Source organism: Suricata suricatta, chromosome 8, assembly GCF_006229205.1.
Source record: "Suricata suricatta isolate VVHF042 chromosome 8, meerkat_22Aug2017_6uvM2_HiC, whole genome shotgun sequence".
In the NCBI taxonomy this organism is placed as follows: Eukaryota; Metazoa; Chordata; class Mammalia; order Carnivora; family Herpestidae; genus Suricata; species Suricata suricatta.
Window position 1 is genome coordinate 86,729,779 of NC_043707.1, and position 25,289 is coordinate 86,755,067.

Below are 25,289 nucleotides of genomic sequence, written 5' to 3' on the forward strand. Positions count from 1 at the left end.
TATATATATATATACACATACAATGGTATATTACTGGGCAATCAAAAGAATGAAATCTGTTATTAGCAACTATGTGAATGGAACTAGAGGGTATTATGGTAAGCGAAATTAGTCAGAGAAAGACAAATATCATATCATTTCATCCAATGACGTATTTAATATATAAAACAGATGAACATAAGGGAAGGGAAACAAAAATAATATAAAAACAGGGAGGGGAACAAAACATAAGAGACTCAAATATAGAGAACAAACAGAAGGTGTGCGGAGGTGGGTAAATGGATAAGGGGCATTAAGGAATCAACTCCTGAAATCACTGTTGCACTATATGCTAACTAACTTCGATGTTAATTTAAAAATAAATAAATAAATAAATAAATTCATATTTTTGTATTTCTGAGAGCAGTCTGACAGTTTAGGGTGGCTTAAAAGATTCCTAGTTCAAGACCACTTTCTGTCAGTGTTCCAACATTCAGATTCTTTAATAGATGGCTCTTCTTTGAAGAGTTAAACCTTTCAATTACTTAAAATTTTATTTTTAAGGATCATAAATTTCCCCCTTCCTCCTTTTCTCTTTGCCATACAGTTTCCACAATATGCTTCTTTCCTTTTCCTCTCCTCTTCCTATGCACTGCCTTTCCAAGGACGCCTCCTTAAGAGGCCTCTCTTACCTTTCTTTACATATCACTCTTGTAGTTAGTACTCAAAATTACTAGAACTTTTTTTTCAGTATTTCCTTATATAGATTGACTTTCTCTTTCTGCTATTGATTTTAATTCATTTTGAACCTTCATTTCCCCCTTTTCTTTTCCATAGTTTTTCTGGTCACATCTTGCACTTTGTAAAACTTGTGGTTTTTCAGAGATCTGAAAAATCACTGAAAACTGATTTTTAGTTTTCTACTTAGGAATATTTGAAATATGTAATTTCTACTTAGGAGCATTTTGAAATATGTATGACTTATAAAAGTATGGGATTTGTGTGGTTATATTTGTTCTTCTACTTCAGGAGCCAGCATACTATGGCATCCTGGTAAAATATAGTACATCACCTGTTTTTTAAGTAAATATCATGTTCATTTGTTTATGCATTTTTATGACTGCTTTCACACTACAATTCCAGAGTGAAACAGTTATGAAAGAGACTCTGTGGCTCAAAGAACCTAAAATATTTACTATCTGGTCCCTTTACAGAGTAAGTCTGCTGACCCCTGATCTACCTGATTTTTACAGTTTTTGGAGGATGTGTCAGAAGATTCAAATTTAGGTGCATGCCATGGACTATTCAGAAATCATCTGAGAAATTCAACTTTAAAAATTCAACTTCCTTAAAATGACATACTCTAAGAGCCTTAAAATTGAGACACTAAAACAAAGTAATACCATATATAACCCTATTTTCTCTGGCAGTAGGAGAAATGTAAACAATATTTCTAAATACTTACTGTAAGATATGCACTTGAGATTTTGCATGCATTATAATCCATATAAAAGCTCTAAGAAGTATTTATTGTTTTTCTTTCCACAGATGAAAATGGTGGTGCGCAGGAAGATTGTTTACTTTTTTCAAGGACTTTCTACTGACAAATAGAAAAATTGGTATTCCAGTTCTGGCTTCTCTAGTTCCAAATTCTGTATTCTACCAGAACTCCTCTGCTAATCTATGAATGTGAATTAGTCAAATTATGCAGCTAGCTGAAGTAAATCTCAAGAATGCTAGATGCCCTTTAAGAATATTACACTTTTCCGTTTTAACTTTTTCTTATCCCTGATTAATTTGAACCACTTAATTCCACACCACACACTTCCAACCTTTTTTCTCTTTTTTTTCTAACTTTCATGAAAGATAACTGCCTACATGAAGGAATGCCAACCCAAGCATTCTCATATTACACTGTCAACTACATCAGGAAAACTACACCTTAGAGACCTACTCATCTTTCTCATAAAAAAAAAAAAACGATCAAATTTAGCTTCCGCTTTGGTCAAAATATAAGACCTTAAAAGCCAGAATGATTATATATTTGAAGTCTTCTTGTTGTGTCACATATTGCTAAGTCTCACAAATCAATAAAAATGGTATGTGTACACACACGTACACACACACTGTACAGATTTGCCAAAGTAAAATACCATCACTCTCTTTCAGAAACTCCTAAAATTGAAACAACAGACTGCTTAAACTTTACCCCCACAAGAAAGAAAACTGTAGCAAAGTGTGGACCTGGGGTATCCTTAGAAGCTGTCTGCTTTTCTTAGCAATACATTCTACCCATATCAAAACAATCAGTCCTTCTATCCCTTACCCTAAGGGGATGTTTATCCAGGCTTTGCCTCTAATCAAAACCAGTAAACCACCAAGTCCATTCTTAGGACACAACGCAATTTCATATGGGAAGGAATCTGGCAACAAATTCTAAAATCTAGGGTGTTTTTTTTTTTAATCAGTTAATTAAAACACATTCATGGGCCTTCTCTGAGCAGACAGAGTTCTTCTGGTTGAAAACTGTCATTTTTAAAAGTTGTTTTGGGAATTCAGAGATTTTCATAAGATCTGAAGTGATAATAAACTGGATCACTTTTGTGTTTGAAAATTCTGTACAATTCTGAAGGTCTCACAGTGAGTCACCCTCTCCAAATAGCTTGAAGGAGCATTCTTTACACACATACTAAAAAAGAGAGAGAGATTAACTATTTAATAATATTTTTCTAAATCCTATTAACAATGACAATTATAGGCCCAGTATATAAAAAATATCAAAAATCATGATAGTTTGTAAGTTTATAATTATGTTTAATTCTGGGACTCATACTACTTTTTTCAAAAGACAACTTTGGTGAGTTTAGAAATACATTTGAGGTTTTTTATGTGACATCTCTATTCTTTTTATACCCAATAGGCACACGCTTGAAGCCATACTTGACAGGTAATTCTATATCAGAAGTAAATAAAACAAAGACCATTGTTTAAAACTGGCACAGAGATGGTTGATGATAATTTTGATATACTTGAATAGGATAATAAAGCTGATGGTCTCTTATCCCTTAAGATAAGGAAGTCCCTGTTTGTAAGTTAAGTATTTTAAAAGCTGCTGAAGAACTCTGAGGCCTCTGGTACTGAATGAAAAAGAAAAAAAAATTTTTGAAAAAAGTCCTGTCAAACTAAAAGAAGTATTATACACCTGAAACTAGTATCATACTGTATACTAACAGATATTTAAATAAAAGCTTTAAAAAATAAAAGAGGTGCTGTAGCTCCCATTAGGATATAATTTTCAATTAAAGAATGGATTATGCATGCTAACATGAAGCTTGAATAAGAATACTAAGTAGGAAGTATTGATCAGAAGGATATCTATGTAAGAAGATGAGAGGAAGATCAAGTTTGCTAGTAGAAATAGAAGGCGTTACATCAGAAATTGAGGAGGAATATTCAGTTTAAACAAATACGGGGGAGTAAGAGTCAAAATAAGAGAAAACAGGTGGAAGTGTGTAGTGGTTTGGTTTTTTGTTGTTGTTGTTGTTTGGATTTTAAATTCATAGGCATGAGGATAACTATGAGCATGATGGTACTCAAACTAGACAGACACAAAGGTATTGGTCAAAGATGCACTGAGCATATTTCCCCTTCCACATATTTGTTAAAAGAGCACCTCACTTTATAATAATGGTAATAAAACATTAAGAAAAAAATACATGTAATTGAAATAAGAAGTAAAAAGCAGGAGAACCTCACATAGCCAAGTAGGCTCAACCATGAGAAGCTCTGGGAGACAATTTATATTTCTGACAAAGAAGAATGCCATCAAATAAAATAAAATGACTTATGTAAGAAAAAAGGATATATTTTAGCCCATTTGCTTGATAAAGTTTCCAGCTACTGCTGACATTTTCTTTTTCCTGCTACTGTTTTGAAGCAGGGTTAATAATAAATCACATAATTATATAGCTATCTTATGTCACCTGACCTATTTTCACTTTGCTGCTTAGAAAGAAATCCCAGAAATCAAGAATCCAGGACAGGGAAAAGATAGACACATGCTTTACTGAGGCTTTGAATAAGGTTCAAGGTAATATCTTTAGCCCCCTGCTGGCAATGCTCGCCTGCTCTCGCATTCCTCCAGAGGTATGTAACAACCCAGAGACAGGGCCTTGAACAGAGTCAACACAATATTAATATTACACCTAGGTTTATAAAAAAAAAGTCTACTCGTTTTCATAAGTCAGACATGATTGCAAACCTAGATTCTACCTTTATTCACTCAGCATCTCTATCAATATACCACTGAATCTCAGTTCACTCAGCTATGTAAAAGGGATAATAATTATACTTACCTTCAATGACTTACCTTCCAAGTAATTGTATACATAAAAGAAAACAATACATTTAAAGTTCTGAATTTTTTGTTACCATTACAAGCAAGCACTTGCTACATTTAGTGCTCATTTTGTGCTTGAGCATGTATGTTTTTTTAAATTCCTTAGATGTAGGCACGATATCTTATTCTTCCTTGTCAATTACCTAGTACCTATGTCATGTCTGAGTCAATAATGGAGAGGAAGAGAAGTTGAAGAATCTTTGACTGAGGGCCTCAATTTTGTTGAAAGGCAAGATAGACTATGTATTAAGATTAAGAACAAGAGAGGTTAAAGAGAGAGGGTACATACTTATAATACTCAATGATGCCATGGGAAAGGGAGTGGACCAAAGACAGTTAAGGGGGTGAAACTGGTTCTAAAGACTTGGTGTGGGTTAGGAAGCATAAATTTGCATTGTTGTAAATCAGCCTGGGACTTAAAGGTGAGAAAGGAAATGCAAAATGAATTATGGTTACAATTCACCAGAAGAGAACAACAGTTGGATGGGTATAGAAAAATCAAGTGAACAAAAGACATGGAAGACTGTGGGAGATTCTTAGAGAAATGGGAGGCATTTCATGAAATGGATGCTCCCTAACTGGAGAAAGAGTTATAGAAAGAGTTAGCTGGGACACAGGTCAGAGTTTATGGGCAGAGAATAAGAGGGCTACTGGAGTCTGCACTGCTAAGGACAGGAAATTATAATGATGACGAATTCAGAAGGATTCCTGTGAGGAGAGATTTAAGTGCAACTGAAAGGGGAATAGAGTTTTTAAAATGCAGGAACTTTCCAGTTTTAGCTCCAACATGTAGAGAGTTTGGAAGTAATTGCTCTCACTTTTACAAGAAAAATCTAAATAAAATCAATGATTTACTAGACTCATGAGAGAACTGAGTTTACATAGCAAACCACCACCTCAAAATCTGGAGAATCACATAAATCCAGATTCATAGCCAATATTTCCTTATATGAAGAAGAAGCCACTGCAGCTATAAACTGGTAGGAACACTAAATATACTTCTGACAAATTACTGGAGGATGTGTATGGACAAGTGTGAGTGTAAGAAACTCTGAGGGCTGCAGTCCTAGATGAGCATAAGGAAACTGACCAGATTTTTATGGTTAAGATCCAAGATAGATCCTCTCACTGCTCTAGCACGGGAGGGTTAGAGTAATCCTTGTGCAAAGTGCCCAGAGTCTTCTCCATAACAAAAACCTATTCTCCAAGGAGGGAAAAAAATACCAAGTATGTTTCCCAGAGCCAGGAGGAAATACAGTTTTGTCACTCTAGGGTCCTCTAGCCTTTCTGTCTCAACCAAGGTTAAGACAGGAATACATATAAGAAGAAATACTTATGAAAGTCATAGGCCAGAGACACGGTCCTATTAAAAGACTAAGATTTAATTTAAAAATTATAGAATATTTCCCATTTTCCAAATATTACCACCACACCAACAGGGCTCCAATGAAGTAGTGCATTACTGTTGAAAAAGCTGTAAAACATAAATGATTTTCTCTGAGAAGGTATTTATGAAAGACAGTCAAGAGGAGAACAAAATGCAAAAAGGAATTAGAGAAATTTAAGGCTTTTGGTACCTATAGCTTCAGAAAACATTAAATAAAGCCCAACTCATAGTGAGATAATTGTAAATCTTCAAACTAGAGGCCTACTGACCGCAATTCCTGTGGTAGGTAAAATAATGCACCCCCCACTCCCAAAGATGTTTATGTCTTAATTCAGAACTTATAAATATGTTAGGTTACATGGGAAAGGAGAATTAAAGTTACAAATCAAATGGACATTATCAATCAGCTGACCCTGAGATGAAAATATTATCCTGGATTTTCCAGGTGGGCCCAATATAATCATAAACCTAAATGAAAGAGGGAAGCAGTGTGAGAGAACCAGAAAGATGCCAGCCTGGAAAGAAGTTAGCCAGAAGTTTCTGGCTTTGATAATGGAATAAGGGGCACAAGCCAAAGAATATAGGTGGCTACTGGAAGCTAGAAAAGGCTTCTGATTTTCCCCTACAACCTCCAGAAAGGAATGTCTATACCTTCATCTTAACCAATAGAGACTTCTGACTTCCAGAATTATAAGATACATAATAAATAAATAAATCTGTGTTGTTTTAAGCCACTAAGTTTGTGTTATTTTGTTATAGCAGCAATAAAAAACTAATGTGATTCCTACTACCTAATGCAGTATGTCCAGCTTTCAACAAAAAATTAAAAGGCTCAACAAAGGGGGGAAGTCAGCCTTAAAAGAGCAAAGCAAGCATCAGAATCAGATTCAGTTATGTGGCAATTACCAGCCAGGGAATTTAATACAACTATGTTTACTGTTTTAAAGGGAAAAGAAAGAAAAAAAGGAAAAGAAGAAAGAAAGAAGAAAAGAGGAGAAGAAAAGAAAGAAGTAGACAATATTGAAATACAGATGGGCAATTCAATTAAAGAGATGGGAATTCTAAGAAAGAATCAAAAGGAAATGCTAGAAGTCAAAAACACTAACAGAAATGAAGAAGGTCTTTGGTGTGATCACCTATAGACTTGACATAGCTGAGGAAAGAATCAGTAAGCTTGAAAGTAGGTCAGCAGATACTTCTCAAATTAAAATGAAAACAGAAAAAAAGAAAAACAAAGAGTGCATACGAGAAGTGTGAAACAATTTTAAAGGATGTAACATATGCTTAATTGGAATAGCAGAAGGAAAAGAAACAGAGTAGATGAAATATTTGAAAAAATCATGGCCAAGAACTTTCTAAAATTAATGATAGGCACCAAATCACAGATTCAGGAAGTTCAGAAAACATTAAGCAGAACAAATAGACAAAATATTTTTTCCTCTATCATACTCAAACTGCAGAACACCAAAGGCAAAAGGGAAAAAATATTGAAACAAAGCAGTAGGGGAGCAAAAGCACCTTACCTATGCCAGAACAAAAATGAGAATTTCACTAGACTTTTCATGAAAAAACATAAAAGCAAAGAGAGTAAAATATTTTAAGAACTGAAGGGGAAAGTCCACCAACCTAGACTTCTATTCACAGCAAAGTTATCATTTAAAAGTACAAGAAAAAATACTTTATCAGACAAGCAAAAATTACATGAATTCATTGCTAGCAACTGCCAAAAGTATTAAAAGGTGTTCTATAAAGAGAAGGAAATTATTTGTTAGCAACTCAGGAAACAAAAGCATCAGAGAAGGACAAATCACAGATAAAATAAGATGTTTTATTTTTCTTATTATTAATTGATCTAAATAATATCTCTTCATTTAAAATAATCATAATAACAATACATTGGGAAAATAAATAAATAATAAAAATTTATTGGGTGATTATAGAATAAGGATAAGTTAAATGAGTGACAGCAATGTCACAAGAGAGAAAGAATTAAGAGAACTCTGTTTTAAGGTACCTATACTATACATGGAGCAGAATAGGACTATTTGAAGAATAATTCAGATTTTTTATAAAATATACATTATAAACTCTAAGAAAACCATAAACATTTTCAAAGAAGCATGGTTTATACATTAAGAGAAGGAAGAGATAAAATAATATTAAATATTAAATTAAAATGAAAGGCAGAAAAATAAGCCTCTGACAATGAATATAAGACATTTACAAATATGGTTGATATTAACCCATATATTTCAAAACTTACTTTTTAAAGTTTACTTATTCAAGTAATCTTTACACCTAATGCAGGGCTCAAACTCACAACCCCAAGATCAAGAGTAGCACGCTCCTCTGACTGAGCCAGTTAGGAGTCCCTCAAAAATTACCTTAAATGGAACTGGTCTATATAACCAACTTAAAGACAAAGATTGTTGGATTGGCTTATAAAAAACAAGCCCCAACTATATGTTGTCTACAAGCAACTCATTTTATTTTATTTTTATTTATTTTTAATTTGAGAGAGAGAGAGAGCATAAGTGGAAGAGAGGAGGGCAGAGGGAAAGAGAGCAAGAGCGAGAGTGGGGGGGAGAGGGAGAAGGGAGAGAGAGAATCTGAAGCGGGCTCCATGTGGAGTACAGAGTCCCATTTGGGGCTTGATCCTAAAATTCTGGGACGTTCAATCAACTCAACCACCCAGGTACCCTACAATCAACTCACTTTATTTTTTTAAAGTTTATTTATTTATTTTGAGAAAGAGAGATAGCTGGGAAGGGGCAGAGAGAGAAAGGAAGAGAATCTCAAGCAGGATCCATGCTCAACACAGAGCCTGAATTGGGGCTTGATCTCAAGAACCATATGATCATGTCCTGAGCTGAAATGTTTAACCAACTGGGTCACCCAGGCACCCCAGCAACTCACTTTAAATGTAAACACACAAATAGGTTAAAAGTAAAAGGATAAAGATATACCATGCTAACACTAATCAAAAGAAAGTTGAAGTAGCCATATTAATTTCAGACAAAGCTGATTTCAGAACAAGGAAAGATATCATGGACAAAGAGGAGATTACATAATAATAAAGGGATCAATTCTACAAGAAGACATACTTAATTTAAACATGTATGCTCCTAAAACAATGTTGCAATATATACAAAAGCTGATAGAATTGCAACAAGGAGAAATAGACAAATTCACTCTTGTAGTGGAAGACTACATGTAAGCACTTGATAAGTGCATAAAATTAGTAAGGATATATTTGACCTGAACAGCACTATCAATCAAATTGATCTAATTCACATTTATAGAAGATTCCATCCAACAACAACAGAATATACATTCTTCTTGAACTCACATGGGACACTCACCAAGATACACCATATTCTGGGCCTTAAAACATACTTTAAAAATGTAACAAAGTAGAAGTCAATACAAAGTATGTTCTCAAATCACAATACAACTGAATTAAAATTTGATATGAGAAAGATACCAAGATAGTCCCCAAATATCTGAAAATTAAAGAATACACTTCTAAATGACACATGGGTCAGGGAAGAAGTCTTAAGGGAAAATTTTAATTACTTTAAAATAGATACATATAAAAGTACAACTTATCAAGACTTGTGGGAATAAATGAAAGCAGTACTTTTGAGGGAACTTTGTAGTATTAAATACATATTTTAGAAAAGAATAAAGATCTAAAATCAATAACCTAAGCTTGAACATTAGGAAATTAGAGAAAGTATAGCAATTGAAGCCTAAAGCAAGCAGAAGACACTATAAAAATTAGAATAGAAATTAATGAAATTTAAAATAGGGAAGTAATGAATAAAATCAAGGACTCCAAAAAAAATACCAAAAAAAAAAAAAACCCCAAAACTGACAACCCATAGCCAACTGGTAACTGGAGACCAAGTCAGAGAGATGGAGAGATAGACACAGAACCCAAGTTACCAATATCAGAAATTAGAGAGGAGTCATTACTACTGATCCAATGGGGGGAAAAAAAAAAAAAACTATGAGTACTGTATCTCATCTTTGCATCCATTAAGGCTACAGTTCAATTTTCTCTATAGGCAATAAGTTTAATTGTTTTGCAAAACTACACAGCAAAATAATCACTAAACTTCATAATTTATAAAATATGTTCTTGAATTCAGTATAGAATCAATAGTCTTGAAAACCAAGGCTTTACATTGTAAGTAGATTTCTTTATAGAAAACAAAATTTAAGGTAAAAAATGTTAAAAGCATGAAGAACATACAACATAAATGTTATTATATCAAAAATGACAATGTTGGGGAAACTGTACTGTGTTATAAGAGCCATAGAAAAAGTTCATTTAACTGGTAAAAGCAGAGAGCTATTTTTTCAGTAGTGAAAAATATAATCAAATTTGGTCACAGTTGTGAGTTGGGGAAAGTGTTGGGAATCTTCTCCTTTCAGGATAATTCCCTGAGTGAGAGATCTTAGGATCCTCAGGAAAAGGTCAGGAGAATCATAGAACTCTGAGAACTGGCATACCTCCCAGATAAGTCTTGGCTCATTATTAGTCTTGGTCAGGTATTAGTTTTCTAATACTACTATAATAAATTACCACAGATATGGTGCCTTTATTGTCTTGCAGCTCTGTAGGTTAGAAGTCCAACATGAGCCTCATTAGGATAAAAATCAAGGTGCTGGCAAGGTGGTTTTCCTTTCTGGAGGCTTTAGGGGAGAATCCATTTCCTTGCCTTTCTCAGAGTCTATAGGTTGGCTTCATTCTTTGAAACCAGCATGTTTCATCTCTATAACCATTCTTTCATAGTCACATCTCACTCTGACCTCAGCATGGAAAAGTTTTCCAATTTTAAGAACGTGTGTGATTAAATTTGGCCCATTCAGATAATCCAGTGATTCCTTAACTTAATCACACCTGCAAAATTATTTGTGCCATGAAAAGTAATTTACAGGTTATGGGGATTAGAATATAGACATGTATGGAGGGGGAATGGGGGGCAGAGGCATTATCTTACCTTCCAGGCAATGCCTGAAGATGTGTAAGTAGATGGATTAGAATGACATCATAAAGTACCCCACATATTAGTTTGAGAAAAAGCATGTATTTACTTTCTTCCAGAGGGCACAAAAGTTTTTCGTTTAATGTTTATTTATTTTTGAGAAAGAGAAGAGAGCATGAGCATGGGAGGGCCATAGAAAGAGAGTGAGACAGAAAATCTGAAGCAGATTCCGAGCTGTCAGCACAGAGCCCAATGTGGGGCTTGAACCCACAAACCATGAGATCATGATCTGAGTTGAAGCCAAACACTTAACCAGTTGAGCCTGAGGCACCCCAAGGGCACAAAAGTTTTTGAAAAAGAGCAGGCTCACTGGAACACGCTCAATAATATGATAAAGTACCAGGTCAGAGTGTATAATGTGCATACTCTGTCAATGACCATGGAAAGATAATAGGTATGTTAAAGAAAGAGGTTGCTGCCTAATAACCAGGCTAAATGACTTGTAACTCAATTGATACCATCAAAGGACAGAGAATAGCCCCAGACAAGGCATGCCTCCCTGTGATGTCCACCAGTGCATAACTCCCTAGAATTAAGACTTTACTGATATGTCTATATAAATTTTTATTTCATTGAATTCATATCGTGAAATGACTGAGCTTAAATGGAAGTGATTACATTAAGTTAATTTTCATCAGGGAGAGTCTAGGAAGCAAATAAGTTTACCAAAAAAATAAAATAGTTAACATGCTGTTCACCTAAATGTGATTATGAAATTTGTTTTCACTTTGTAAACATTAGTTCTAAAGTAAAATAGACTAGAATAAAATCTCAGCTCCACCATGTTCTATGTGACCTTGAGAATAAAATGCAATGCCTCTAAACCTCAGTGTTTTCATATGCAGTAACTCTGTGAACTATTTAATAGAAAATTGAGATTCTAGGGTCCTGGGTGGTTGTAATGAAGAAAAGACATTTCTATAGCACTGTCTCCAATCTCCAACTTTTAATTCTTCTTAATTTTTACCTATAGCAGTACTACATCCTTATGTGTTATTTGTATATTGTCTATGAAAACAGTTCTTCTTGTTTACCATTGCACCTTTGTAGACTAAAGCTGCCTATAACATACCATGAGTTCAAAAAAAAAAGTGTTGGATGACTGAATGAATGAATATATATCTAAATCTTATGTTGTAAGAAGATATTGACTAACTTCTGAGCTACACATGTAAAATAATTATAAAACAAATAGCAGACCAACACTGTCTGCTAATATAAAAGGATATGGATCAAGAGATTATGAAAGAGAAGAGAGGATGGAGAGATTAAACATGGGAAAGTGCCACAGGAATGGAAGACTGTGGATTGGTGATAAGATGGAGATTCTTTCTTAGGAAATTAAATTCCATTAGGGGAGTTCTTATCAGTGAACCATTGTTGCAAGAATACTGTAAAACAATCCACCCCAAAATACAGTTGCATACAACAATAAGCATGTATTACTTGCTCATACATCTACAGGTTGGCTGATGTTCTTTTGATCTGGACTACACTCAGCTGACCTTAACTGCAACCACAACCTTCATGAAGATCAATGTGTTTTTCACTCTTTTGGGAACAATGGATAATATGGGTTACAGTTTTTTAGATTTTTTATATGTTTATTTATTTGAGAGAGAGAGAGAGAGAGAGAGAGAGAGAGAGAGAGAGAGAGAGAGAGAGTGGGGGAGGAGCACGGAGGGTACACACAGAATCTGAAACAGGTTCCAGGCTCTGAGCTGTCAGCACAGAGCCTGATGTGGGGCTCAAACTCATGAACTGTGAGATCATGATCTGAGCCAAAGTCAGACACTTACCCAACAGAGCCACCCAGGCACGCCATGTTACATGTTACAAGGAAGTAAGAATAGTGGAGAAACTTCACCAGAAATTTGAAGGACCAACCTAGAAATGACATTCATCACTCTTTTTGTATTCAATTAGCTAGAACTATCACACAGGTGCAAGGGGGCTAGTAAAGTAGAGGATCTGGAAAGAAGGGTAAAGTACAAATATTGGTGAGCACCATTCCTCATTTGCCATCCTGCCTCCAATTTCTTTCTATAAATCAAGAAAAAAATAAGGATAGTGGCTAAAATGTTGCATTACAGAAGAGGAAAGAAATAAAACAGAGATCACAATGGAAGAGTTATTACAACTGGAAAGAAAATTAGTCATTAAAGAAAAAATAATGGAGGACCTACTAAAAGTGGATAATGACTCAGGGACACAGGAAACCCAGATATTAAAGACCCAAATCTCTGGCTTTAAAATTATTGTTCTTGTCTTAGATTTTTCCGTCCAACTCTGGTAAATTTTACTAAATTACTTAACACTTAATGAGAATAAGGATTCTCTGAAAGCTTTCCTACTTATATACAACCTCCAGATCTGACGTTTTGTCACATAAATGTGTAAAATATGCCATATATCTGCTTCAAAACTTATAATATTTTTAAGCTGGTAAATTTTCACCCAAAATCTTGTACCAAGAATGCTGGTGAGAGGAGTGTGCTGTAACCCAGGTCAGCTCTTTAAAGCATCTATGGCAGCTAGTAAGGGAACAAATGCAACAATGTTCAGCTTGAGATTTGGTGGATTCATGGGAAGAAAATGCCTGACATCAGGGTTTACATAACTACTCGGAGATATGGTGTCAACACATTCAAATATTTCTGATCAAACTTTTCTCCTTACTATCATTTCTATGAAGTTTTCTAATCTTCAAAAAAACATAATTCTACATTATTTATTTCAGCAGAGTGTATAGCACTTTGTTTCTCACAGCTCTGTGCTTCTGTCCTGCTAAGTTTTGGTGAAGTTTTCTCAAGCCACTTTTCTAAGTGACTTAACTTATTATTTATTTTATTGAAAAATATATTTTTTAATATAGTATATTCCCATAGTACCAGATTCCAGAGCTATGAGAATATAGGGTGAAAAAAACCCCTCCCTCTAGCCATCTAGTTTATCTCCCCAATGCATCATTGTAGAATTTATCATTTGTCCTTCTAGAGAAATTTTAATGACTGGAGATGGCCATTAGCAAACTAATGCTTAAACCTCAATCTCTTCTCAACTACTCTTTCATAAATGGACAGCAGTTTGGGGTTGTGGGGTTTTTTGTTTGTTTTGGGGTTTTTTTTTCTGTTTTTACAGCTGTCCTAATACAAAAGTGAAACTGCCTGTTTAATATAATCTTAATTATTTCTTTATCTATCTGACTGGTTCTATCAGGAGAAAAATATTCCTTAGCAGGTAACAGTAGTCCACTCCAAAAACTTTCCTACATGTTCTATGGAACACCTTTTAGGAATGTCGCCTAGTTTCACACTACCCATTCTCCCTTTCATGGATTAACAGAGTAATTCCAAACCAAGAGCATTTAGCATTTGCATAATAAAATCTATTCCTTTTGCAATCAGTTGGGGACAGATATAAATGCGTATATACATGTTTGAGTTTATAGATTGGGATTTATATGTGAATATATATTTACACACAAATAACATACAAAAGTATATTTATGTATAAGGTTTATATACATGAGATAAACCTTGTTACTTTCTTATAGCCCTACAATTTTTCCAAAGATTCCATGTTGTCGAATACATTAATTCCTCAAACAAATATTTAAGTCATCATAATGTGCCCAACACTTTGACAGTCATTGAGGATATGAACTAGAAAAATGTATCCTTTCCTTTATGGAGCTTATAGTCTATATGAGAAAATCAGAAAATTAAACAAGTAATCAGATGTATGACTGGGTTAAGGCAGGTTGCTTCCTAAGGAAAAAATATTTAACTAAGAAACTAAAGAATGAAGAAACAGGGCCCCTGAGTGGCTCAGTTGGTTAAGTCTCCGACTTCGGCTGAAGTCAAATCTCACATTCGTGGATTCGAGCCCCGTGTCAGGCTCTGTGCTGACAGCTAGCTTAGAGCCTGGAGCCTGCTTCTGGTTCTGAGTCATCTTCTCTCTCTGCCCCTCCCCTTCTCATGCTCTGTCTCTCTCTGTATCAAAAATAAATAAAACATTTAAAAAAATGAAGAAACAATCAGAAGCAGAGAATAATGTTCTAGTCAGAGAAGCAGCATAAATGAAGGCCCAGGGACAAAAGAGAGTATCTCAGATTTAAGGAGTCATATGAAACATTTTCATAGGATATTGGAGAATAAGGGCAGAGCTGTAAGACAGCAGTGCACAGTAGTGGCTGAGAAAAGAAAGTGATAAACGGCCTGAGGGCAAAGGACAAGTCACAACAGCTTCACAAGAAAGTTGAGGTACAACATACTGTTGATGAATGCAGTTTTTCAGGTAAAAGTATATTATATAATAGCAAGAGGAAAAACACATGGATGTGAAGTGATAAGTAACTTGTCCAAGTATATGTAACTAATATGTGACAATTCCAGGGAAGTTCTACTCCAAAGACCATAGTCTAACTGCATAAACAGACTTGGAGCCATTGCAGAAGAGCAGTGAAGCATATAGAATGAAAAAGTCCTAAAGCAGCTTGTCTGTGTTACACCCTAATGACAATCAGGCTTTGTTTAGATCCTTATCACTTACAGTGCACTTCCCATTTAATCCCTCCAACACGAGCCACTAAGACTCTCATACAACTCAATAATAAAAAAATGAATAGCCCAATTAAAACAATGGGCAAAAGAACTGAGCAAACATTTTTCCAGAGAAGATATACCAAAGGCCAATAAGTATATGAAAAGGTGCTAGACATGACTCATCATCAGAAAAATGCATATCAAAATAAGACCACCTCACACTTGCTAGAATGGCTATTATCAAGATATATGAATTCAGCAAAGTTGCAGGATATAAAATCAATGTACAAAAATTGGTTGCATTTCTATACACCAATAATAAAGAAGCAAAAGGAGAAATCAAGGAATCAGTCCCATTTATAATTACACAAAAGAAAGGAAAAGAAAGAAAGAAAGAAAGAGAGAGAGAGAGAGAGAGAGAGAGAGAGAGAGAGAGAGGGAGAGAGAGAGGAAGAAAGAAATCTAGGAATAAATCTAACCAAAGAGATAAAGATCTGTATGCTGGAAACTATGGAAAGCTTATGACAGAAATAAGAAAACACAAAGAAATAGAAAAACATTCCATGCTCATGAATTGGAATAACAAATATTCTTAAAATGTCCATACTTCCCTAAGCAATCTACATAGTCAATGCAATCCCTATCAAAATAACACCAGCATTCTTCACAAAATCAGAACAATCCTAAAATCTTAGAACAAAAATCCTAAAATATTCTAAGAAACAGAAAAGACTCCAAAATGTCAAAGTAATGTTGAAAAAGAAAACCAAAGCTGGAGGCATCAAAATTCTGAACTTTAAACTGTACTACAAAGCTGTAATCATTAAGACAGTATGGTACTGGCACAAAAACAGACATAGATCAACGGGACAAATGTATGGCCAACTAATCTTCAACAAAGCAGAAAAGAGTATCCAATTAAAAAAGAGTCTCTTCAGCAAATGGTGCTGGGAAAACTTGACAGCGACATGCAGAAGAATAAGACTGGACCACTTTCTTACACTATCAAAAAATATACGGGGGTGCCTGGGTGGCTTAGTTGGTTAAGCAGCCAACTTCAGCTCAGGTCATGATCTCATGGTTCATAGGTTCGAGCCCCATGTCAGGCTCTGAGCTGACAGTTCAGAGCCTGGACCCTGCTTCTGATTCTGCATCTTCCTCTCTCTCTGACCCTCCTCTGCTCACATCCTGTGCGTCTCTCTCTCAAAATAAATAAATGTTAAAAAAATTTTTAAATAAAAATAAATAAAATAAATAAATAAACTAAAAGTGGGTGAAAGACCTAAATGTGAGAGAGGAACCATCAAAATCCTAGAGGAGAAAACAGGCAGCAAACTTTTTGACTTCGGTCATAGCAACTTCTTACTAGACATGGCTTTAGAGACAAGGAAACAAAAGCAAGAATGATCTATTGGGACCTCATCAAGATAAAAAGCTTCTGAACAGAGGAAGAAAAAAAAATCAACAAAACATAAAAGCAATGGACAGATTGGGAGAAGATATTCACAAATGACATATCAGATAAAGAGCTGGTATCCAAAATCTATAAAGAACTTACCAAATGCAACACTCATAGAACAAATAATCAAGTGAAGAAATGGACAGAAGACATGAATAGATACTTTTTCCAAGAAGACATCCAGAAGGCTAAAAGACACATGAAAAGATGTTCAACATCACTCATCATCAGGGAAATAAAAATCAAAGCCACAATGAGATACCACCTCACACCTGTCAAAATAGCTAAAATTAGTAATTCAGGCAACAGTAGATGTTGGCGAGGAAGTGGAGCAAGAGGAACACTTATGCACCGCTGGTGGGAATACAAACTGGTGCAGCTGCTGTGGAAAACAGTATGGAGGTTCCTCAAAAAATTAGAACTACCCTACAACACAGCGATTGTATTAATTCACAGGAACACATGTATCCCAATGTTTATAGCAGCACTATCAACAATAGCCAAATTATGCAAAGAGCCCCAAATGTTCATAAACTAATGAATGGATAAAGAAGATATGGTATATGTATACAATGGAATACTATTCGGTGATCAAAACGAATGAAATCTTGCCATTTGCAATAATGTGAATAGAACTAGAATGTATTATGCTAAGCAAAATAAGTCAAAGAAAGACAAATATATGATTTCACTCATATGTGGAACTTAAAAAACACAACAGATGAACAGAGGAGAAGGGACAGGAAAAAAAAACAGAGAGAAAGGCAAACCATAATAGGCTCTTAAATATAAGGAACAAACTGAGGGTTATTGAAGGGAAGGTGGGGGGTATGGGCTATATGGGTGATGGGCATTAAGGAGGGCACTTGTTGGGATGAGCACTGAGTGTTATGTGTGATGAATTACTAAATCGTACTCTGAAAACAATACTACACTGTATGTTACCTAACTTAAATTTAAATAAATAAATTAGGGACATCTAAGTGGTTCAGTTGGTTACACTTCCAACTTCGGCTCAGGTGGATCTCACAGTTCATAGGTTCGAGCCCTGAGTCAGGCTCTGTGGTGACAGCTAAAAGCTTGGAGATTGCTTTGGATTCTGTGTCTCCTTCTCTCTCTCTGACCCTCCTGTGCTCATGCTGTGTTTCTCTCTGTCTCTCATAAATAAATAAATATTTTTAAAAATTAGTAAATAAGTAAATTTTTAAAAAGATGAGAAATAACAAGTGTTGACAAGAATAGAGAAAAGGGAATCCTGTGTACTGTTGTTGGAAATACAAATTGGTAGAGTCACTATGAAAAACAGTACGGAGTTTCCTCAGAAAATTAAAAATACAGATACCAAACAATGCAATAATGCCACATCTGGCTATATATCCAAAGGAAATTAAATGAGTATCTGGAGAAAATATCTGCAGACCTATTGTCATTGCAGTATTAGTCACAATAGCCAAGATATGAATCAAGGTAGGTGTCCATCATTTGATGAATGGATAAAGGAGATGTGATATATTATATAATGCTTTGTATATATATGAATATTATCCAGTCATGAGAAAGAAGGAAATTCTGCCATTTGCGACAACATAGATGAAATGAGAGGATATTTTGCTAAGTGAAATAAGCCAGACAAAGAAGGGCAAATACTATATGATCTCACTTACATGTGAATCATAAGAAAAAAAAATAAAAAAACAAAAAAGCCCAACTCATAGAAACAGAGTAGAATAGTAGTTGCCAGGCCTGAGACATGGGGGAGATAGGGAAATGCTGGTCCAAAGTTATAATCCTTTAAATTATAAGATGAGTAAGTTCTGGGGATCTAATGTACTACATAGTGACTACAGTTAATAGTAATTGAAATTATCAAAAGTAAGGAGACCTTAAACATTCTCACCACATACCTACAAAAGGTAACTATGTGAGGTGATGGATGTGTTAATTAACTATATTGCAGTAATCATTTCACAAAGTATATATATATAAAATCATCACATTGTACACTTTAAATGTATACAATTTTATTTGTCCATTGCAACTAAATAAAGCTGAAAAGAAAATTTTAAGTTGTATTAGGCTTTACCAAAGAACTTAAGGAATGATTAGTCATCCCTATACCTTTTAAATAGAGAGCACTGAAGTCTGTTACCTGCTGTTTATCTGCTGTTTATTTTTAGCATGTTCTAGTTCGTTAGCTATATAGTCAATAATTTTTAGCAAACACCTATGGTGAGCTCACCACTTTAAGAATAGTATGGGTATAAAATAAAGTCACTTTCCCTACACTAGAATCATTTATAATTTAGTGAAGGAGATATAATACAGAAAGCAAATAGAATCAATAATTAGAGCAGATTATAGACTCAGCAAAGACAATTGGCACATTATCACCAAAACATCAAAACTTAACTTGGTAACATTTATCCATTTATCTCTAATTTATAGCTTGATGAAAAATAGTTTTTTAGAGCTAGCCTCTAGAACAAAATAGACCTAGGGTCTCTGTCACTCACTTGCTTTTAGAAGTTAGGCAATTCCACAAGTTGTCTGTACCTCAGTTTCCTCCTTTATAAAATACAGTTAATAACAGTGTCTAGTTAATGAAGTGAAGATTAAAAGAGAATACATATGAAATACTTACCATAATATCTAATGCAATATTATTACTCTTCATCAAATATTTACTGGGGGACTTAATAGATTCAGGTACTCGCATTGTGCAAGAACAGAAAGATGAATCAAAGAACCCTGGATTGCTAAATTACCTGTAAATAATTCTACCAAGGTAATGTTTAAATCAGACATAACTTCTGCATTCAGGTTTCTATAACTCATAAGTTAATCATGACTTCTGCTAAATTCTTTAAGTGTTGAGAATAAAAATGATTTAATGTTGAGAGGGCAAGTGAAAGAACAGCCTTAAATTAGACCTTTTCAAGGAGAAAAATTAGCCTCATTGTTCTTATTCAAAATATAAAGCACTCTCTTGGCACTCAAAGAAATCTCTCATAACCAGTACCTCCTAGCACCTACAAAATTATTAGTTTAAAATTTAGATTATTCAAGTAAGGCTAGTACCTGTAAAGATATATTTGAGCATAAAAACAGGAAACTATCTTGAACTAAAAAGAAAAACAAACAAAACTAAATCGCCTTAACTGCTTACATGTTACATAGTGCTTCCCTGTAGAAGCAAATGACAATGTGCAAAACTGATACTCCTTTAGTGGAAAAACAAACATCCAACTATGATATATGCTAATCCTATATTTATATGTCTTTGCCTACACAGATATTGTTCTTTGTTGTTTGTTTTCATTTACATGGAATCACTAGAAGTGCACATATGAGACCTAATACATAGTAGGTCTCAGGGCAGATATAAGGAATTCAAAGCAGCATGTATGTCAATACAGGAAAGCTGAGCTGTGAATATTCTGACAGACAATTTTTCCTATCCGCTTTCCCAATCAAACCTTTTAGCAAAGGAGTATTTTTAACATTACCCTCACATATTAATTATTATAAACAAGCACAGACTATTACTAGATCAAAAATATTTACTGGATAAGCATAAAAATAATAAATAGCTAAAAATAGCCAAGTATTATAACTCAATCTAGAGGTTCTTGGCTCCACATTTTGTATGTATTAACTCATTTAATCCTTATAATAATATAAGTTGGGTTCTATTATTATTCATACTTTTCACACATATGAAACAAGCACTAAAAGAATAAGTAACTTGACCAAGTCTATAGAGTTAGTGTCCTCATTTGTAAGTAGTAGTGATAACAAACATGCTAATAACAATGTTTACCATTTACCACAGCATCCTGAGTATATTTTTCTCTCTAATCCTCAAAGCACCCTTAATTAAGGTCAATAATGAAGTTATTAGCCCGTTTCACAATGAAGTCACTTCAGAAGTTGTATAACTAGAGCTCAAGCCAGGACTTCTGACCATGTTTCCATTTTCTTTGCACTCTGGTTTCAAAAGTTCCTTTCAATCCCAATGTTCTATTATCCTATGAAATTGCAAAAACTCTTTTCATATATAAATATAGACATTGCTTACATAGCACTTACTTCTATTATCAAGCCTTTTTTTGAGTATGTCACATATATTTTAACTCATTTAATCCTTACAATCCCATAGGTACATGCTATTATTATCCCCACTTTATAATGAGAAAACTAAAAGGAACTAAGAGGTAAGTAGGGGCACGTGGGTGGCTCAGTTGGTTAAGCATCCAACTTCAGTTCAGGTCATGATCTCACGATTCATGGTTTGAACCCTGCAATGGGCTCTGTGCCAACAACTCAGAGCCTGGAGCCTGCTTCAGATTATGTGTCTCCATCTCTCTCTGCCCCTCCCTGGCTTACACTCTGTCTTTCTCTGTCTCCCTCTCTCTGTCTCTGTCTCTGTCTCTCTCTAAAATAAATAAACATTAAAAATTCTTTTCAGAAAAAGGAACCAAGAGTTAATTAATTTGTCCTGCAAAGTATTTGTACAGCTAGCAAATGGTAGGGCTAGGATTCAAACCTAAGTAGCTGAACTCCATAGACTGCTCTTAACCATCACATGGCCCCATATACCATAACATTAAATGTTCTCACAGGAAAAAAAAAAAAACCTCAACATTAAGTGATTTGTCTTAAAAATAAATGAAGAATAACATTTAAAATAACATGTCTGGGGCACCTGGTGGCTCAGTTAAGTAACTGACTTGATTTCGGCTAAGGTCATGATCTCATGGTCCATAGGGTCAAGCCTCTAGTAGGACTCTGCACTGACAATGCAGAGTTGCTTGGGGTTATATCTCTCCCTCTCTCTCTCTGCCCCTCCCCTGCTCACATGTGCAAGTGCACTGTCTCCCTCAAAATAAAATTTTAAAAAATAAAAAATAAAATAAAATAAAATAGCATGTCTGACTTAAAACATTGTCTAGAAGGTGAGGTGAATCAATCAATCAATATTTATTGAATGTTATATTAAGCACTGCTGAGAATACAAACAAATAGAAGTTATATCCCTGTTCTCAAAAGAAGTCTATAGTCTAGTTGGGGAGAATAGGTCTACATATATAAAGTAAACCAATAAAATTGAGACATTGTTTATTCATTCAGAATCAATATAAATATCAATGGTGTAATACAGATAATAAATGCTATAGAAAACTGCTAAGACATGAACTATAAAACCTAAGCAAAATAAATCATCAACAGGAAATTCTTAATGCAGCTTTAACCAAAAAACAAAAATTAAGGTTGATTCTTATGAAAATATATCCTTATCATAGAGAAATGCAGAATTTAGCAATAGATTTACCCTAAACCTCATCAATCCTTTTTTAAAAAATTACATTTAGATCAATATTTGGAATAACAGAGAATATAAGAGATAACAAATGTCTGACATCTTTTGCATAGACTTAAAGTCTTTTAAACATCTGATTACTGAAGAGTTATCTACATAATTTAATGAAATGCTTAGTTGCTAGATAAAACAATATGTGGCATTATTTCTTGAAGATATGAGCACTTTGTGTCTACAATATTGATAATATAGCACACTCTGCAATGTCCAAAGAAAACATTCCGTCTTAGACTATTCCTTTCCTGTTAGGTAAAGAAATATAAGAGTACCTGCCTCCTCTTCCAATATCCTCTTCTGGGTGCATTTTACAGCATTTATAGAATTTACATGATAAATACAAATTCCATTAGGAACTTTTCATTCAGGTGGCAATTGAATCATTAATGATCATCCTACTTACTCATTTTGATGCTAATTGTGCTGCCAGTTAATTATACTTAGATAAGAAAACAATATACACAGAAAATATTCTAATCATACTCAGAAAAAATTGAAATGAATCACACTTGGGTATGGAAATCCACTATAAAGGGGTAGAAGTTACAGGTGAAACTTCTGTAACAAGAGGAGAATAATCTGTCAGAATCTTTTACACTAAAGGACTTTTTCATGTAATAAACATTTAAAACTCACTTACTATTATGGTAGGTGCACTGAAATGTCAAAAAAAAAAAAAAGACATAGTCTTTGACATTTATATTTGAACCATTTATATGGCTCAACTTTGAGAAAAACATAAGCATTATAATGGAGACAATTTATTTCCAAGTGACCAAAATGAGTAACTTTTTCTTCTTAATAACAAAAATTTCTGTAAAAGACTAATTTTGGTTAATCTGTTAAAATGACTTTTGAATTTTCAAAAATCTTAAACCTCTCTCTCAATGATCTTCAGGATAGTCAAAAATCCAGTGCATTAAAAAATGGAAAGGATGTTGTCCTCCTGACCATCACTACCACCCCTGCACTCCACTGCTAAAAATGTTCTGTAGGCAAAATTCACAGATGTATTGATAAAATGGAAATTTAAGATTTCAAAATACAGATTCTTTATGAGACATTATCTGCAGCAAGTATACAGCTGCAGCAACATGTTATTCTTTATTGTGATGCAAGTCACAACTACATCCTTACTGTAAGGACTGTGTTGAAACTAGTCAGAATCTCGAGGAGCTCTGTGATGGGAATGGGGACAAAGACCACGTATATATTTCTTATCATAATCACAATATCATATTCCCGTTTCCCCTTTCCCTGATTCCTTTCTTTGCTCTCAGTTTTGTGGAGGGAACACCTCTGAAGTTACTCTACTCCCGGTTGACCTAGTCAAAGTCAGGCTGGGGGTTCTTTCAGTGGGTGATCCTGTCTCTACAGCACAGCTACATCACCAGAGAGAGAAAAAGAGCGTGAATGAGAAAGGTCCGAGAGAGGGAGGCACAGAATCTGAAGCAGGCTCCAGTCTCTGAGCTGTCAGCACAGAGCCCAAGGTGGGGCTCGAACCTACAGACCGTAAGATCATGACCTGAGCTGATGTGGATGCCTAACTGGTGCAGGACAACAACATATGCCAAGGCAGGTGGACACAGAACAGCATGATTGAGAAGACATTTTACATCTGAACTCCTTATCTTCAGAATAATGTTGAATTGAGAAGGGAGCCAAGATGGCGGAGAGGAAGGGAGCTCTGTAAACTCCGTCCGCACCATTTATCAAACTGAGAAAAATATTACACTCATCTGCGAGAGTGGAAGGAGAAAATACGAACTCCAGAAGGAATAGAACCTCAAGGATACCTGAGTGAGTGGGGGCGAACGGGGGAGATCCGAAAACAGACCAGCCCGGGACAGGCAGGGGAGGTAAGATCCCCAGCCCAACGTGGCGCAAGCACACAGCGCCCGAGAGACAAAGGGAAGAGACAGAGTCGGAACACGCTCATAGAACTGTCTCTGGGGAAGAGGTATAGAACGCTTGGCTGCGCTTGGAGACAGAAACCCACTCCATAGATAACTGCTGGGTAGCCGGAATCCCGAAATGGGGTGGCGCAAGAGAAGGAATAGCCTCCAGCCCTAAGCCATCTCGGCGGGGAATCAGAGGCATCTGTGGCTGTGAGAAGCGGCTGCGCTGGGGAGGCGGCCGGAGCAGCGACTGCGCCAGGCACAAGCAATTCAAACTTGGTTTTGGGAACGGGACCACGGGACCGCATTTCCACGGCACACCTCACCCCCTGCACAGACTGCGCGAATCCCGGGTGCCCACAGGGAAAAAATAGGGCGCACACCTACGCGAACCCCAACAAAGAGTCAGTGGCAGGTGGAGGCTGGGCGCGCGCTTAGACTGCAAGAGCTCCCAGCTTTTTGTTTTTTTCCTTTCCCCCATTGCAATCACGATCCTGACTGGGGGTGGGAACTCTGCAGTTGAGTCTGTGAAGGTGCCCACTTCACCTCCTGCTGCTCATTTCATCTCAGGCAGGGGCGGAGCCTCTGAGAACAGATTCCAAGACCTACCACATCAAACCAAGCCTATCCACCAGGGGGAGCTGTTGCTTTTTTTTTGTTTGTTTTTGTTTTTTTGTTTTGTTTTGTGTTTTGTTTTGTTGTTTTATGTTTGTTTGTTTTTTTAATATATAAAAAAATTTTTTTCTTCACTACTTTCGTACTTATTTCTTTGTCATTATTACCTTTTTTTATCCTTTTTCTTTACTCAATTCCTTTAAATTTTACTCCTTATATTCCTTTCTCCTTTCTCCCTTACTTTTTCACCTTCTTGCAACCCAGATATATTCTCCTGTATCTCATCCTTACTTCTCCCCTAAACTGGTCATACACTTTTAAACGGTCTACTGTCCTTTGTTGTCTCCGACCCCCTTATATATATATTTTTTTGTCTTTTCTTCTTTCTCTTTTCTTTTTATTTTCTCTTTTTCTCTTCTTTTCATCTCTTTCCCTCCCATTTTCTTTCTTTTCTTTCCCCCCTGTAATGTGTTTCTTTGTTTGATTTGTCTGTGTGTATGTGTGCTTCTGTTCCCTCAGTGTTTGTCAGTCTGTTTTCCTTCATAGGACTACACCAAGAAACAAGCCAAAGGGT